The following is an 18,199-nucleotide window of genomic DNA, read 5'->3' as shown; positions in this document are numbered from 1 at the left end:
TCCTCAGGGGCGCCACAGCTGCGTACCCTGGAAAGCGACTGAAAGGCCTGCTGGCCTGAGTATGTCCCTGAACTGGTGTGGGTTTACAACAACCGAGTGCACTGGGTGACCGGTTATACCCCCTATTCGCTGCTGTTTGGATGAGAAAGCAAAGGGATCACAGAAGTGGAGTTAAACCCGGAAGAACCTCAACCCTGGACTGGAGTATCCTCTTGGGTCCGGAGCCACCGGCACCGACTACAAACCCTCCACCGAATCGTCCATACAAAGCTCCAGGACCTAGAACACCAGGGGGAGCGCTACCGCCACCTATTGACTTTCAAACTGGGGATCGGGTACTCGTGCTAGATCAACGCCCCCAAAACAAGTTAGAGCCACGGTGGGAGGAAAACCCGTACCCAGTGTTGCGCCGAATAAGCCCCGATCGGCCTGTGTATGAAATACTATCCGAAGGAAGCGGCGCGCCTGTCACTCGTGTTGTACACCGTAACATGCTACGTCCATGTGTGTACACTGATCCCCACCAATCAGAGCCGTTAACTTAGGTCCCCGACCCCCCCGTCAGCGGTCTGGGACCTGGATGATGGGGAGGACTCCCCAGTCGCACCCGCGGGCCATCCAAGTAATGATATCGCAGTGGACCCAGCCGCCCCACCAGAATCAACCAACCTACCACCATCCACCACCCCAGAAAACTCCACCACAACCGAACTTAGACGCTCCGAGCGGTCAACAGCTGGCAAATCCACCTGAACGCTACGAACAGGTCCAGTTCGTATGGCGACAAGAACTGTCGTCTCAAAAGACTAACTCGAGTCTACTAAAGCCCTCGCCTGAGGACTGGCGAGCATACAGGGTGGGGGAGTGTGGGAGAGAGGGTCCCCGCCGAGTGTCCGGGTCGGAACCAAGGGGACCGTCACCTAGGTTTCGGGGGAAACTGTTCCCGGGGGACAGAGTTCAGGGACAGATAGGTAAGATTGACAGATGGGCTGGGGGAGGAGTCGGTATAAAACGGGACAGAAGGAGCAGGAGACCGTGGGAGCGACTGAGAGCCAGAGCGACTCACCAGAGCCAGGTAGGAGGCCAGAGACAGGAGAGATACTCCCCCTGGACATCAGTGGGACAGCGCCGAGACGACCGTCCGAGAACCGCTGCCCCGTGTCGACCAGCAGCCGCTGCCGCCCTCCTCCAGCCCGTGGCTGCGGCCTGCCCGCGGTCACCAGCAGCCGCTGCCGCCTTCCACCCGCCCGCAGCTGCGGCCTGCCTGCGGTCACTCGCGGCCGTTGCCGTCTCGCTCCTGCCCGCGGCTGCGGCCTGCCCGCGGACACCAGCGGGTGTTGCTCACCGTGGGTCCTCCGTTTTAGTCGCTGGCTGCGCAGGTGGCCTGCCAGCCGCCACCCCGCAACGCCTCTACTTGCCCCTATCCGGGGGCTGCGGCCCATCTGTCCAAGGACTCCTCCAGGGCCTGTTGTGCCCCTGCTTCACTGGAGCGTTGGAACGCTCGAAGACTACGAAAGATCTTCTTCGGCTGGGCCCAGCGGCTGCTACGCCGAAGAACCATCGTCCGGGACGCTGAGGGACGTCGAGCCGGTTAAGTGACACTATATAGTTAAGGACCCGTAGTCGGCCACACTGCGGCCCTATAATGACCGGCTTTGCCGGACTTAGTCATATTCTTAGATTTCCGTGTTGGCTTTTATTGAGTCCCTGCGAGGACAATTCCTGTTATTTTGGTTGGTTGCTTAGACTATCCCTGCGGATAGTTACCTATAAACCTATAAAAGTTGTTACCAAAAGCACAAAACCGTCTCGCATCTCGACACTGCATCCTGCGTACCTGCTAGTACCACACAGCAGTCAGTGATGTGAAACCGGAGTGTTTTTTTTGCTTCCAGCACAATAGGTGCTGAGAGGCCGTGTACAGAGTTTAATGGGCCGGTTTCATATGAGCACCGCAATGCGGGTGGGAGGGTGCTCACCATACCCCTTTTCCCTGCAGTACCTGCAGGTGTTTGAGGACCTGCAGTGATGTCACGATCACATGACCAGCCCATATGATGACATACCTGGACCTGTGGTTCAGTTGGTGTGTGGTACTGTGGGGAGAAGTTGTGAGTGAGTGATTTTCCCTAAGTGAGGAAGAGTGGTTTTCCCTAAGGTCGGTTTCACACGTCAGTGGCTCCGGTACGTGTAGTGACAGTTTCCTCACGTACCGGAGACACTGACACACGTAGACACATTAAAATGAATGTGTCTCTGCACACGTCAGCTTGTTTTCACGGACACACAGTCCGTGTGAAACACACAGAGACATGTCAGTGTTCATGGGAGCGCAGGGTCCACAAAAGTGCTGAACATGTGCACACGGAGAACAGTTCACACTGTCCTCTGTGCTCACGGACGGCTGCCGGGGAAGAAGAGCTACAGTAAGTGCTGTTCCCCTGCGGCTGGTGCTGACTGCAGCTGTCATTCTGCTCTCCTGCTCTGCCGGCAACAGCGAGCAGGAGAGAAGAATGAATAAAAACCCAACGTGGGGTCCCCCTCAGTTTGTAAACCAACCAGACGAAACTTACAGCTGGGGGCACAGAGGCAATCTCTTCTTATTTCCCTCCTTCTCAGAGGACCCTCGTTATCTGGACAGTATCTTCCCCCTATCCTTTGTACCAGGGATAGGCACAGAGGCAATCTCTTCTTATTTCCCTCCTTCTCAGAGGACCCTCGTTATCTGGACGGTATCTTCCCCCTATCCTTTGTACCAGGGATAGGCACAGAGGCAATCTCTTCTTATTTCCCTCCTTCTCGGAGGACCCTCGTTATCTGGACAGTATCTTCCCTCTATCCTTTGTACCAGAGACAGGCACAGAGGTAAAGGATAGGGGGAAGATACCGTCCAGATAACGAGGGTCCTCCGAGAAGGAGGGAAATAAGAAGAGATTGCCTCTGTGACTGTCCCTGGTACAAAGAATAGGGGGAAGATACCGTCCAGATGGCGAGGGTCCTCCGAGAAGGAGGGAAATAATAGTAATAATAATAATAATAATTTTATTTCTATAGCGCCAACATATTCCGCAGCACTTCTACAGACTTCTAGAGGGGACATCTACAGACAATAGACATTACAGCATAGCAATAAACACATAGATCAAAACAGATACCAAGAGGAATGAGGGCCCTGCTCGCAAGCTTCCAATCTATTAAGGAAAAAGGGGAGACATGAAAGGTGGATGGTAACAGTTGCTTTTATTGTTTTTATTGTTTGGACCAGCCATAGTGTAAGAATCGGGTGTTCCTGTTGCTGCATGAACCAGTTAACAGTCTAAATATGTAACAGTACAGACACAGAGGGCTATTAAATGCATAAAGCATGTGAGAACATGATGCGAGGAACCTAGTTATGGTAAAAAAATTTGAGTGAGCCACACAGGGATATTTAGGTTAATGCATTGAGGCGATAGGCCAGTCTGAACAAATACATTTTTAGGGCACGCTTAAAACTGTGGGGATTGGGGATTAATCACACTAGCCTGGGTATTGCATTACAAAGAATTGGCGCAGCACGTGAAAAGTCTTGGAGACAGGAGTGGGAGGTTCTGAAACATGAAGAGATTGCTTCTGTGACTGACCCTGGTACAAAGGATAGGGGAAAGGTGCTGTCCAGATAACGAGGCTCCTCCGAGAAGGAGGGAAATAAGAACTGGGGGTGAGGGCGATTGTATACAGTCTGAAGTAGCTTTAACTGACAGAGCGAAGTATAGGAGACCAAAGCAGAAAGAGAGTGCAAATGGTCAAATAGGAAAATGGCCAAGTAGAACTGACTATAGCCTAAGAAAAAAACATGCAGTTAGTGAGGAGAAAGTTACAGCAGGGACAACAGCCTGAAGAGAACGTTGGAATCCAAGATAGGACTATCCAGTTGTAGAAGAGGCCACTCTGGAGAACATATCATTAGAGTACTGCTTTGTAGCCCAAGTGGGCACTGTGAGTGCATAGGCCTGAAATGCAGAGACTGAAGGTGGCAAATACTGGTGTGACTGTGGACCTCACTGGCACTGGAGATGAGTGACTGCTGGTGACAGTGGGTGTAAGGCCCAGTGGCGACATCAGCTGAGGTGCACCTCCATATTGGATGACTGTAAATTAAGACATGATGAACTGCTCCTATCCTTTGTTTTTTTGCCAATGTCTGCTCAGTTCTCACTACAGGAGGCAATGACATCTTTTTGGATTTTTTTGATACTGAGAGTCTTTCCTTTGAGGTAATGATTGTGAGAGACCTCCATTTGTAGGGTGAAGTATGCTGCAGCAGATGGGACCATGGAGGCTTTGCTGAGAGGGCATCCACTATTGTTTGGCCATCTGAGAAGAAAGGTTTTGTCCACAGAAGGTAAATTCAGGGGCAGGTGCCTGAGTGTGGTGATGCGTGCTGGGGGATTGGGGTGAGTGGGCCGCAGTGGGCACAAGCTATGGGAGGCAAAGTCTGTGTCAGACTGCTAGGAGATGACAGGGGACTGTTATGTAGTTAAGCAGCCAGGAGTGGGTGAGAGTGGGTTGTCGGAGGTGGCAGATAATTGTCACTAGTGTTAACCAAGTGTGGACGGTGGCAGTTGAATACCTCTGTTTGGGTAAACATGTTGCCCCAAGACTGTTGAGACCTTTAGACTCATTACCTCCTGTGTGACTGATTGCCCCTTGTGAGTAAGGCACATGGACTAACATCTGGATACACCTGTGTCCCTCAATCCTCATAGAGGGGGGAAGCCACTCCACCATAAAGGGCCATTGCATATAAAAGGGGCATGCAATATTAATTACAAAGCTGTGATGCTGAGTCACTTCTCATGGCCAAGCTGTGAGTCAGGGTGGTCAAGGAGTCCAAGGTCAGAAGCCAGGAAGGTACACCATAAACAGAAGCAAGAGACAAAGTTGTAGTCAGGTAATGTTCTGAGGTCAGAATACCAGGAGGATAGCGGAACAGAGCAGAAGGTGTTAAACTGGCGAATGGTCAGAACGGAGGTCCAAGGTCAGGCAATCATAGAATCATAGAATCGTAGAGTTGGAAGGGACCTCCTGGGCCATCTGGTCCAACCCCCCTGTTCAAAGCAGGATTCGCTAAATCATCCCAGTCAGATGTCTGTCCAGCCTCTGTTTGAAGGCTTCCATTGAAGGAGAACTCACAACTTCCCGTGGCAACTTGTTCCACTCATTGATCACTCTAACTGTCAAAAAGTTTTTTCTAATATCTAATCTGTGTCTCCTCCCATTCACTTTCATCCCATTGCTTCTAGTCTTTCCTTGTGCAAATGAGAATAAAGTTGATCCTTCTACAATGTGACAGCCCTTTAGATATTTGTAGACAGCTATTAAGTCTCCTCTCAGTCTTCTCTTTTGCAAACTAAACATTCCCAAATCCTGCAACCTTTCCTCATAAGACAGGGTTTGCAGACCGGTCACCATTCTGGTCGCTCTTTTCTGAACTTGCTCCAGTTTGTTGATGTCTTTTTTAAAATGTGGTGCCCAAAACTGGACACAATATTCCAGATGAGGTCTGACCAAAGAGGAGTAGAGGGAAATAATGACTTCACGTGATCTAGACTGTATGCTTCTGTTAATACATCCTAGAATTGCATTTGCCTTTTTTGCTGCTGCATCACACTGTTGACTCATATTCAGTCTGTGATCTATTAGTATACCCAAGTCTTTTTCACATGTGCTGTCACTTAGCCCTATTCCTCCCATTCTATATATGCTTTTTTCATTTTTATTGCCCAGATGTAGTACTTTGCATTTTTCCCTGTTAAAAACCATTCTGTTAGTTGCTGCCCACTTCTCCAGTTTATTTATATCTTTTTGAATCCTCTCTCTCTCTTCTCTAGTATTAGCTATCCCTCCTAGCTTTGTGTCATCAGCAAATTTAATCAGTTTACCCTCAATTCCTTCATCTAAATCGTTGATAAAGATGTTGAACAATACAGGGCCCAGGACAGAGCCCTGTGGTACCCCACTTGAGACATTCTTCCAACTGGATGTGCAGCCATTTACGACCACTCTTTGGGTCCGATCACTAAGCCAGTTATGAATCCACCTAACAGTTGCCTTGTCCATTCCATACTTAGTCATTTTTTCAATAAGGATTGTATGAGATACTTTGTCAAATGCTTTGCTGAAGTCAAGATATACGATATCTACAGCATTTCCTTGATCCAGCCAATCAGTGATTCCATCATAGAAGGAAATTAAGTTAATCTGACATGACTTATTTAGTTACAAACCCATGCTGACTCTGTTTAATCACTTCATTCTTATCCAGGTACTGACATACATGTTGTTTAATTATTTGTTCAAAGATCTTTCCTGGTATAGAAGTCAGACTCACCGGCCTATAGTTGCCTGGGTCCACCTTCTTCCCCTTTTTGAAGATAGGAACAACAGTTGCTCTTCTCCAGTCTTCTGGGACTTCTCCTGTTCTCCAAGAATTTTCAAAGATTATGGAGAGGGATTCAAAAATTTCTTCTGCTATCTCCTTCAGTACTCTGGGGTGTAATTCATCTGGACCTGGAGACTTGAATTCATTTAGGTTAGCTAAGTGTTTCCTCACTATCTTTCTGTTTATAGATATCCTGGATTCTTCTATTCCCTTAATAGGACAGTGAAGAACAGTAGATGTTACATTTCCTTTCTAAGAGAAAACAGATGCAAAATAGGAATTAAAAGTTCGGCCTTCTCAACATCCTGTCTTACCATTTCATCATTTTCATCCTGTAAAAATCCTATAGCATCTTTGACTTTTCTTTTACTTTTGACATATCCCCAAAATCCTTTATTATTGCTTTTGACATCTCTTGCAAGCCTCAATTCATTGTCAGCTTTAGCTAATCTGATTTGTTCCCTGCAGGTTCTGCAGACAGCATTATATTCTTCTTTCGATATGCCTCCCTCTTTCCATTTTATAATCATTTTGTTCTTCCTTTTTAGCATGTGCTTAAGTTCAGTGTTCATCCATCCGGGCTTCCTTAAATTCTTCCTATTCTTCCCTCTTTTCGGAATTGTTAACAATTGTGCTTTGAGAACTTCATTTTTCAAGATTTCCCATCCATCCTGGACGTTTTTGTCTTTAAGGATATCCAGCCATTGGATCCCTCCAATTCTCTTTCTGAATCCCTTAAAATCTTCCTTTCTGAAATCTAACCTTGACGTCTGAGTCTTCACAGGTCTTCCTCCTCTAGTTATCCAAAATTCTAAAATAGCATGGTCGCTACCTCCTAGGGTCCCAGCCACTTTTACCTCCTCAATAGTGTTGAGCATTCCGATACCGCAAGTATCGGGTATCGGCCGATACTTGCTGTATCGGAATTCCGATACCGACTTCCGATATTTTTTCAATATCGGAATTCGGCATCGGAATCGGAAGTTCAGTTGATTGACGGCCTGACGTCATCATGATGCGCAGTGTGTGCGCATCATGATGCGCCGTCATTTCGGGCCTTCCGGGGGTCTCTGCCGGCCTGCTGGGGGGCTGTGCCGGCCTGCCGGGGGGCTGTGCCGGCCTGCCGGGGGGCTGTGTGGACTGCCCGGGGTCTGTACCGGCCTGCCGGGGGGCTGTGCCGGCCTGCCGGTGGTCTGTGCACCCTGTGGGGGTCTGTACCGGCCTGCCGGGGGGCTGTGCCGGCCTGCCGGGGGGCTGTGCTGATGTCCGGGGGTCTGTGCAAGCATCGTCCGATGGGACTACAAGTCCCATCGGGCGATGCCTGCTACCATGACAGTGATTGACACATTAGCCAATGATGGGACAGTAGTAGTCCCATCATCCGGCTAATGTGTTAAATGTTAAAAAAAAAAAAAAAAATAAAAAAATACTACATGCATGCTACATACATACTACATGCATGCTACATATATACTACATACATACTACATACATGCTACATACATACTGCATGCTACATACATACTACATACATACTACATACATACTACATACATACTACATATATACTACATACATACTACATACATGCTACATACATACTGCATGCTACATACATACTACATACATACATACTACATACATACTACATACATACTACATATATACTACATACATACTACATACATGCTACATACATACTGCATGCTACATACATACTACATACATACTACATGCATGCTACATACATACTACATATATACTACATACATACTACATACATGCTACATACATACTGCATGCTACATACATACTACATACATACATACTACATACATACTACATACATACTACATATATACTACATACATACTACATACATGCTACATACATACTGCATGCTACATACATACTACATACATACATACTACATACATACTACATACATACTACATATATACTACATACATACTACATACATGCTACATACATACTGCATGCTACATACATACTACATACATACTACATACATACTACATATATACTACATACATACTACATACATGCTACATACATACTGCATGCTACATACATACTACATACATACATACTACATACATACTACATACATACTACATATATACTACATACATACTACATACATGCTACATACATACTGCATGCTACATACATACTACATACATACTACATGCATGCTACATACATACCACATACATACTACATGCTACATACATACCACATATATACTACATACATACAATACATTCATACAATACATACATAGACATACAGTACATATAACATAGAGTAACATACTTACCAATACTTGTCACATTGTTCCCCGAAGCCATTGTCTATTCCGGGATAAATATTAACATAACAAACCACAAAAATACTCACCCACGATCCGAAGCAGTCCACGAGTGTGTCCCACGACGATCTTGGGTAGAGAACTGCAGCATCAGATGATGCTGCCGTTCTCTACGGGCTGTAGGAATCCAATGACGGAAGGTAGGTATCCTTCCGCACTGTATTCCTCCGCCACTTAAAAAAAAAAAGTCCCTAGTCTCACTTTATGCCATTGCTGTGTGGGAATTTCCCACACAGCAATGGCATAAAGTGAGACTAGGGACTTTTTTTTTTTTAAGTGGCGGAGGAATACAGTGCGGAAGGATACCTACCTTCCGTCATTGGATTCCTGCAGCCCGTAGAGAACGGCAGCATCATCTGATGCTGCAGTTCTCTACCCAAGATCGTCGTGGGACACACTCGTGGACTGCTTCGGATCGTGGGTGAGTATTTTTGTGGTTTGTTATGTTAATATTTATCCCGGAATAGACAATGGCTTCGGGGAACAATGTGACAAGTATTGGTAAGTATGTTACTCTATGTTATATGTACTGTATGTCTATGTATGTATTGTATGAATGTATTGTATGTATGTAGTATATATGTGGTATGTATGTAGCATGTAGTATGTATGTGGTATGTATGTAGCATGTATGTAGCATGCATGTAGTATGTATGTAGTATGTATGTAGTATGTATGTAGTATATATGTAGTATGTAGTATGAATGTAGTATATATGTAGTATGTATGTAGCATGTAGTATGTAGCATGCATGTAGTATATATGTAGTATGTATGTAGTATGTATGTAGCATGCATGTAGTATATATGTACTATGTAGCATGTAGTATGTATGTAGCATGCATGTAGTATGTAGCATGTAGTATGTATGTAGCATGCATGTAGTATATATGTAGTATGTATGTAGTATGTATGTAGCATGCATGTAGTATGTATGTAGCATGTAGTATGTAGCATGCATGTAGTATATATGTAGTATGTAGCATGTAGTATGTATGTAGCATGCATGTAGTATATATGTGTTATGTATGTAGCATGTAGCATGCATGTAGCATGCATGTAGTATGTATGTAGTATATATGTGGTATGTATGTAGCATGCAGTATGTATGTAGCATGCATGTAGTATATATGTAGTATGTATGTTGCATGTAGTATTTATGTAGTATGAATGTAGCATGTATGTAGTATGTAGTATGAATGTAGCATGTATGTAGTATGCATGTTGTATGTATGTAGCATGTAATTTTTTTTTTTTTTTTTTTTTTTACATTTAACACATTAGCCGGATGATGGGACTACTACTGTCCCATCATTGGCTAATGTGTCAATCACTGTCATGGTAGCAGGCATCGCCCGATGGGACTTGTAGTCCCATCGGACGATGCCTGCACAGACCCCCGGAGCCTGCACAGACCACCGGCAGGCCTGCACAGACCACCGGCAGGCCGGCACAGCCCCCCGACAGGCCGGCACAGCCCCCCGGCAGGCCGGCACAGCCCCCCGGAGCCTGCACAGCCCCCCGGCAGGCCGGCACAGCCCCCCGGCAGGCCGGCACAGCCCCCCGGCAGGCCGGCACAGCCCCCCGGAGCCTGCACAGCCCCCCGGCAGGCCGGCACAGCCCCCCGGCAGGCCGGCACAGCCCCCCGGAGCCTGCACAGACCACCGGCAGGCCGGCACAGACCACCGGAGCCTGCACAGACCCCCTGGCAGGCCGGCACAGCCCCCCGAAAGGCCCGTACAGACCCCAGAGAGGCTGTACAAGGGCAGGAAAGGGTTTTTCTTATTCCGATACCGGAAGTCCCATAGACTTGAATGGGACTTCCGGTATCGGAATCGGCGATACCGATACTTTTTTTAAAGATCGGCCGATACCATCCGATACGATACTTTGAAGTATCGGACGGTATCGCTCAACTCTACTCCTCAACCATTTCCTCCCTGTTTATAAGGATTAGATCCAAGGTAGCAGTTCCCCTTGTTTTCTCCCCTACCTTTTGGAAGATAAAGTTGTCAGCAAGAGAGGATAAGAATTTCCTTGACCTGTTAGTTTTGCCTGAGAGAGATTCCCAACAAATGTCTGGATAGTTGAAATCTCCCATGACCACTATGTCATATTTTTTGGAGAACTTGGCCATTTGATGCATAAAGAGTTCATCCATATCTTCAGCTTGCACAAGCGGCCTGTAGTAAATGCCTACAATGGTGTCCTTTCCATTGTTCTGTCCTTGTATTCTTACCCAAACAGTTTCCACAGAACTCCCAGTCTCTGAAGCTTCAATCTCTGTGCAGATATACGCGTTTCTAACATACAATGCGACACCTCCTCCTCGTTTATCAAGTCTGTTTCTTGCAAATAAGTTGTATCCTTCTAGACTTGTATTCCAATCATGTGTATTGTCCCACCAAGTCTCAGTGATTCCAATGACATCATATTTCTTTTCCTGTGTTAGTAGTTCCAATTCTCCTTGTTTGTTGCCCATGCTTTGTGCAAGGAAAGATCTATAACAGAATGCAAGGCACAGAGAGACAAGCCACACAGTAGCTGAATGTATGTCTGGCAGAGATCTGGGAGTGACAGCCCAGTTATGTAGCCTGGCAATCATCTGGGACAATGAACACCTGGAGACAGCCGGCACCTTTCAGTATCAGATTGGATGACTGACCTGTCAATCAAAGTACTGACAGCTTTAGCATGCCGCTGTAACAGATTAAACGGCCGAGCTGTCAGTAACAGCATCCCAGACACAATGAGGGGTGGAATCATGGCAGGAGCCTTGGATCTAATTAGTACAAAAGTCACCAGACCCCGGGTGCCCATGCAATCTCTGCACTTTTATTACCTCCTCGTAGTCTATGGAACAGTGTTCTGACCGATCGATTCATCACCACTCACTGCTGTCAGAATACATGGACGACCTGACAAACGTTCCCCGACCTTCATTCCCCAGAATGAGAATTCTGAATATCAGATTCATTTGAAGAATTCTAAATTAGTAAAATGGCACATAAGTGCTGGAGGGCAGCGACGCTCTCTCCATGTAGATGCTCCACCGGCCAGCTCACATATTGAACCCCTCACTACTCAAAAGAAAAGACCCGAAGTACAATGTCCCTGATTACAATGTATAATTAGAGCAGTAAGTGACATCTGAATAGAGCTGACATGTCGCATCAATCACTGCGGATTCATCGCTCACAGTCGCTGAGAGAAAGCCCTGACTCAGGAATATTAAAGACAAGATTCGGAGATTCTGTAAAAGCCACGATGATTGCACAAGGACGAAGAGAGCAAAACAGATGGTGGGGGCAAGGAAATGCCAATGAGACCTCCGAGAACAAGGGACATCCTTGATCATGGACGATACTGCTCGTACGAGTATCCCATGAGATGGTGGAACATTGCTCTTAAATTGAAGACCCCGTTAACCACCAACCCCACATTCATTGTCTCAACTTTTTGCATCATCCTCAAATCAAACACTAAAGTAAGCATGCTTTCTACTTACAGGTATCAATTGTTAAGGTTCAGATTTACACTTGGTCACAATTTCATGAGAATTTTGGAATAAACATAAAACAGGAAATTTATTGGAAATACTCAGGATTGGGCAATTTTTATCCGATGTCCATATTTGTTTGCATTTTTTTTTTGCTTCCTTACCACACGTTGAGGACGCCTTCATATCACCGCAACTGCCGGTATGGAAACATACAGAATGGGCGCAGCCTCGCACATACTGCCATTAGTATTATTATATATTATTATAGCGCCATTTATTCCATGGCGCTTTACATGTGAGGAGGGGTATACATAATACATACAAGTACAGTAATCTTAAACAATACAAGTCACGACTGGTACAGGAGGAGAGAGGACCCTGCCCGCGAGGGCTCACAATCTACAAGGGATGGGTGAGGATACAGTAGGTGAGGGTAGAGCTGGTCGTGCAGCGGTTTGGTGGATCGGTGGTTACTGCAAGTTGTAGGCTTGTCGGAAGAGGTGGGTCTTCAGGTTCTTTTTGAAGGTTTCCATGGTAGGCGAGAGTCTGATATGTTGTGGTAGAGAGTTCCAGAGTAGGGGGGATGCGCGAGAGAAATCTTGTGTTTGTGGGAAGAGGAGATAAGAGGGGAGTACAGAAGGAGATCTTGTGAGGATCGGAGGTTTCGTGCAGGTAAGTACCGGGAGACGAGGTCACAGATGTACGGAGGACACAGGTTGTGGATGGCTTTGTATGTCATGGTTAGGGTTTTGAACTGGAGTCTTTGGGTAATGGGGAACCAGTGCAGGGAATGACAGAGGGGAGAGGCCGGGGAATAGCGGGGGGACAGGTCGATTAGTCAAGCAGCAGTGTTTAGAATAGATTGGAGGTGTGCGAGAGTGTTAGAGGGGAGGCCACAGAGCAGGAGGTTGAAGTAGTCAAGGCGGGAGATGATGATGGCATGGACTAGGGTTTTTGCAGATTCTTGGTTGAGGAATGTACGGATCCGTGAAGTGTTTTTGAGTTGAAGTCGGCAAGAAGTGGAAAGGGCTTGGATATGTGGTTTGAAAGAGAGATTAGTGTCAAGGATAACCCCGAGGCAGCGAGCTTGTGGGACTGGGGAGAGTGGGCAGCCGTTTACTTTAATGGATAGGTCTGTTGGGGGGGGTCACGTGAGATGGGGGAAAGATGATTAATTCTGTTTTGTCCATATTACGTTTTAGAAATCTAGCGGAGAAGAAGGATGAAATAGCGGACAGACATTGAGGGATTCTGTTTAGTAGGGAGGTGATATCTGGTCCAGAGATGTAGATCTGTGTGTCATCAGCATAGAGGTGATACTGAAAGCCGTGAGATTCTATGAGCTGTCCGAGGCCGAAGGTGTAAACGGAGAAGAGCAGGGGCCCTAGGACTGAACCTTGCGGGACTCCGACAGATAGGGGGCGCGGTGAGGAGGTCGTGTGCGAGTGGGAGACGCTGAATGTCCGGTCTGTTAGATATGACGCAATCCAAGATAGGGCCAAGTCTGTGATACCAGGAGATGAGAGGGTCTGTAGTAATAGGGAATGGTCCACTGTGTCAAAGGCAGAGGACAGGTCCAGGAGGAGGAGGACAGAGTATTGTCGCTTGGCCTTGGCAGCTAGTAGGTCATTGGTGACCTTAGTTAGGGCAGTTTCAGTGGAGTGGGTGGAAGCCAGGTTGTAATCGATCAAGGAGGGAGCAAGAAGAGAGATGAGAGGACAGTTCAAGATGGACGTGTTGTTCCAGTAGTTTTGAGGCATAGGGGAGAAGTGATATAGGGCGATAGCTAGATACAGAGGATGGGTCAAGAGAGGGCTTTTTGAGGATAGGTGTGATTGAGGCATGTTGAAATCTTGAGGGGAAAACACCAGTTGTTACAGGTTGAAGAGGTGGGTTAGGGTTGGGATGAAGACTGTGGTGAGGTTTGGGATGAAGTGGGATGGAATCGGGTCAAGTGCACAGGTAGTGAGATGTGATCTTGAGAGTAGAGTGGAGAGTCGATCTTCTGTAATGGTGGAGAAGTTGGTTTTGGAGGAGGAGGGCTGGGCAGTTAGGAGGAAGGGCACTGGGGGTTGTTGACCAAGACTGTCATTAGTATTATTATTGTTTGTTCTTTGTTCGGGCAGAATATTAGCAGGGGAATCCAGTCATGCAATGTTATAATATCATTTGTGTGACAGGATTTGTCACTTCTTTACAAAAAGTATATTACACAGGAGGCAACATAGAATAAGTCATCTATAGAGTGACGGGAGAAAGAGATGGGACCTCCATATTCTGGATAAATAAGTAACAAATGTATTGATTTTTGTATGATTCATGTTATAAATAATGAATAAGTGCAATTACCTGATATTGTATGTAAAGGTATTCAGCCACTGTGTACATACATTACTGATCCTGAGTTACATCCTGTATTATACTCCAGAGCTGCACTCACTATTCTGCTGGTGCAGTCACTGTGTACATACATTACATTACTGATCCTGAGTTACATCCTGTATTATACTCCAGAGCTGCACTCACTATTCTGCTGGTGCAGTCACTGTGTACATACATTACATTACTGATCCTGAGTTACATCCTGTATTATACTCCAGAGCTGCACTCACTATTCTGCTGGTGCAGTCACTGTGTACATACATTACATTACTGATCCTGAGTTACCGCCTGTATTATACTCCAGAGCTGCACTCACTATTCGGCTGGTGCAGTCACTGTGTACATACATTACTGATCCTGAGTTACATCCTGTATTATACTCCAGAGCTGCACTCACTATTCTGCTGGTGCAGTCACTGTGTACATACATTACATTACTGATCCTGAGTTACATCCTGTATTATACTCCAGAGCTGCACTCACTATTCTGCTGGTGCAGTCACCGTGTACATACATTACATTACTGATCCTGAGTTACATCCTGTATTATACTCCAGAGCTGCACTCACTATTCTGCTGGTGCAGTCACTGTGTACATACATTACATTACTGATCCTGGGTTACATCCTGTATTATACTCCAGAGCTGCACTCACTGTTCTGCTGGTGGAGTCACTGTGTACATACTGTACATTACATTACTCATCCTGAGTTAAATCCTGTATTATACTCCAGAGCTGCACTCACTATTCTGCTGGTGCAGTCACTGTGTACATACATTACATTACTGATCCTGAGTTACACCCTGTATTATACCCCAGAGCTGCACTCACTATTCTGCTGGTGCAGTCACCGTGTACATACATTACATTACTGATCCTGAGTTACATCCTGTATTATACCCCAGAGCTGCACTCACTATTATGCTGGTGCAGTCACTGTGTACATAGATTACATTACTGATCCTGAGTTACCTCCTGTATTATACTCCAGAGCTGCACTCACTATTCTGCTGGTGCAGTCACTGTGTACATACATTACTGATCCTGAGTTACATCCTGTATTATACTCCTGAGCTGGACTCACTATTCTGCTGGTGCAGTCATTGTGTACATACATTACATTACTGATCCTGAGTTACATCCTGTATTATACTCCAGAGCTGCACTCACTATTCTGCTGGTGCAGTCACTGTGTGCATACATTACATTACTGATCCTGAGTTACATCCTGTATTATACTCCAGAGCTGCACTCACTATTCTGCTGGTGCAGTCACTGTGTACATACATTACACTACTGATCCTGAGTTACATCCTGTATTATACTCCAGAGCTGCACTCACTATTCTGCTGGTGCAGTCACTGTGTACATACATTACATTACTGATCCTGAGTTACCTCCTGTATTATACTCCAGAGCTGCACTCACTATTCTGCTGGTGCAGTCACTGTGTACATACATTACATTACTGATCCTGAGTTACATCCTGTATTATACCCCAGAGCTGCACTCACTATTCTGCTGGTGCAGTCACTGTGTACATACATTACATTACTGATCCTGAGTTACCTCCTGTATTATACTCCAGAGCTGCACTCACTATTCTGCTGGTGCAGTCACTGTGTACATACATTACATTACTGATCCTGAGTTACATCCTGTATTATACCCCAGAGCTGCACTCACTATTCTGCTGGTGCAGTCACTGTGTACATACATTACATTACTGATCCTGAGTTACATCCTGTATTATACACCAGAGCTGCACTCACTATTCTGCTGGTGCAGTCACTGTGTACATACATTACATTACTGATCCTGAGTTACACCCTGTATTATACCCCAGAGCTGCACTCACTATTCTGCTGGTGCAGTCACTGTGTACATACATTACATTACTGATCCTGAGTTACATCCTGTATTATACCCCAGAGCTGCACTCACTATTATGCTGGTGCAGTCACTGTGTACATACATTACATTACTGATCCTGAGTTACATCCTGTATTATACTCCAGAGCTGCACTCACTATTATGCTGGTGCAGTCACTGTGTACATAGATTACATTACTGATCCTGAGTTACCTCCTGTATTATACTCCAGAGCTGCACTCACTATTCTGCTGGTGCAGTCACTGTGTACATACATTACTGATCCTGAGTTACATCCTGTATTATACTCCTGAGCTGGACTCACTATTCTGCTGGTGCAGTCATTGTGTACATACATTACATTACTGATCCTGAGTTACATCCTGTATTATACTCCAGAGCTGCACTCACTATTCTGCTGGTGCAGTCACTGTGTACATACATTACATTACTGATCCTGAGTTACATCCTGTATTATACTCCAGAGCTGCACTCACTATTCTGCTGGTGCAGTCACTGTGTACATACATTACACTACTGATCCTGAGTTACATCCTGTATTATACTCCAGAGCTGCACTCACTATTCTGCTGGTGCAGTCACTGTGTACATACATTACATTACTGATCCTGAGTTACCTCCTGTATTATACTCCAGAGCTGCACTCACTATTCTGCTGGTGCAGTCACTGTGTACATACATTACATTACTGATCCTGAGTTACATCCTGTATTATACCCCAGAGCTGCACTCACTATTCTGCTGGTGCAGTCACTGTGTACATACATTACATTACTGATCCTGAGTTACCTCCTGTATTATACTCCAGAGCTGCACTCACTATTCTGCTGGTGCAGTCACTGTGTACATACATTACATTACTGATCCTGAGTTACATCCTGTATTATACCCCAGAGCTGCACTCACTATTCTGCTGGTGCAGTCACTGTGTACATACATTACATTACTGATCCTGAGTTATATCCTGTATTATACCCCAGAGCTGCACTCACTATTCTGCTGGTGCAGTCACTGTGTACATACATTACATTAATGATCCTGAGTTACCTCCTGTATTATACCCCAGAGCTGCACTCACTATTCTGCTGGTGCAGTCACTGTGTACATACATTACATTACTGATCCTCAGTTACATCCTGTATTATACTCTAGAGCTGCACTCACTATTCTGCTGGTGCAGTCACTGTGTACATACATTACATTACTGATCCTGAGTTACCTCCTGTATTATACTCCAGAGCTACACTCACTATTCTGCTGGTGCAGTCACTGTGTATATACATTACATTACTGATCCTGAGTTACATCCTGTATTATACTCCAGAGCTGCACTCACTGTTCTGCTGGTGCAGTCACTGTGTACATACATTACATTACTGATCCTGAGTTACATCCTGTATTATACTCCAGAGCTGCACTCACTATTCTGCTGGTGCAGTCACTGTGTACATACATTACTGATCCTGAGTTGCATCCTGTATTATACTCCAGAGCTGCACTCACTATTCTGTTGGTGCAGCAGACGTCCCGTTGGGTGACAGATCCACTTGGCGTGGTCAGGAGGATGCGGTGAGAGGACGGGGGCCTGGTACGCAGGCCCCTCAGC

This window comes from Dendrobates tinctorius, unplaced genomic scaffold, assembly GCF_039654945.1.
Source record: "Dendrobates tinctorius isolate UK_male_01 unplaced genomic scaffold, ASM3965494v1 ptg000332l, whole genome shotgun sequence".
Taxonomy (NCBI): domain Eukaryota; kingdom Metazoa; phylum Chordata; class Amphibia; order Anura; family Dendrobatidae; genus Dendrobates; species Dendrobates tinctorius.
This window is presented reverse-complemented; position numbering follows the sequence as displayed.